This window comes from Colobus angolensis, unplaced genomic scaffold, assembly GCF_000951035.1.
Source record: "Colobus angolensis palliatus isolate OR3802 unplaced genomic scaffold, Cang.pa_1.0 Scaffold11, whole genome shotgun sequence".
NCBI classification, from domain to species: Eukaryota; Metazoa; Chordata; class Mammalia; order Primates; family Cercopithecidae; genus Colobus; species Colobus angolensis.
Window position 1 is genome coordinate 8,675,462 of NW_012112030.1, and position 1,771 is coordinate 8,677,232.

Below are 1,771 nucleotides of genomic sequence, written 5' to 3' on the forward strand. Positions count from 1 at the left end.
AAGATCCCAAACCAAGAATTTACCTTAATAGATGTAAATGTATTCATGCCATCAAAGTACATTACATAAATACAAATTGGAAAGATTTGGTTTGACGGTAGTTTTTATGCAAAAGACCTGGTAGTTTGAGATGTCTAGAAAACTGAGAAGGACCAGTGATGAGACAACAGTCAGAAAGCCAAAGCAATCGTAGGCAGCACTGACACAATTGTGAAGTCCAAGTCAAGGCATGTGCTGTTCCCATGAGATACCACATCAGAGCATAAAATCCACATCTGTGCAGCTCACTCTGATGGAGGAGCTTCTAACAGAGGAGCTATCTTTAGTATTGCATGACATACAGAATGGCTGATGGGACTGGAGCTAGTTAACCCGGAGAAGAGATGTTGCAGGGACATGATCATCACCATCACTAACATTTATTGTGTACTTACTCCATGCCAGGCTCTGTTTGAAGTGCTTCATTTATTTATTTTTGAGACGGAGTTTTGCTCTTATCACCCAGGCTGGAGCACAATGGCACGATCTCAGCTCACTGCAACCTCTGCCTCCCGGGTTCAAGCGATTCTCCTGCCTCAGCCTCTTGAGTAGCTGGGATTACAGGTGCCTGCCACCACGCCTGGCTAATTTTTGTATTTTTAGTAGAGACGGGGTTTCACCATGTTGGCCAGGCTGGTCTCGAACTCCTGACCTCAGGTGATCCACCCACCTCAGCCTCCTAAAGTGCTGGGATTACAGGCGTGAGCCACTGTGCCCGGCCTAAGCACTTTAGATATATAATATAATTTAATATGTATAAAAACCTCATGGGTTATTACTATTGTCACCCTTTTTTATTTAACACCTGCAGACACCAAAGCACCCAGGGACTAAGTAACACCCAAGGCTACACAGCTGTCAAATGATGGGCTGGGAGCCAGGGCGGGGTGGGCTGCCTCCAGATTTCTTATCCGTAACTCCCTGCTGCCTCCTCACCATGTTCAGTAACGACCGCCCAACAGGTGGCTCTGTGGTTAGAAATTTTAGGGAAGCAGATTCCAGAAGAGCTTCCTGCAAAATAGCGGGCCCTTTCTTGGCTGGTGATGTTCAAGCTCAATGCTATTCAAATAGCATGCGCTCCATTCCTAAGGCAACTTGCATTCTAAAGCGAAGTTACGAAGAAGAGAATTTGTCAATTTGTCTTGTAACACACAACTACCAATGACATCCAATAATAATACTTATTAAAAGGGGAGGACACATCCTCCAGCTCTGCTAGGGACAATGTGGGGAATTTTGTCTGGAGCAAGGCCTTAGATAAGCTTGGAGCAGCTTGTGACTCTTAGGGTTTGGGCTTTTATTGGCTGAGTTGTTATTTCTCATATTTGAATCTAAGAGTCATAGAAGGTTCTTAGGTTGTTAGTTTTACTGGATAGTTTTCTTTCCCTAAACCTCCAACCCAAACGCTTCCTTTGCTCTTTAGGTGAAAATGGAAATGCTCTTCACTCGTGGGATGGGCCCTCACCTTTTAGTGTTATGATTGGATGTCGATTAAAATTAAGGGAGCTGTGTGTTCCAGGACAACTCCCTTGTTCAGAGCCTTGCTTTAGAATGGGAGCTGCCATGGGAATAGAGCTCATGCTATGTTTCTTTTTTTGAGACAAGAGTCTCACTCTGTCGCCCAGGCTGGAGTGCAGTGGCGTGCTCTTGGTTCACTGCAAGCTCCGCCTCCCGGGTTCATGCTGTCCTCCTGCCTCAGCCTCCCGAGTAGCTGGGACTACAGGTGCCCACC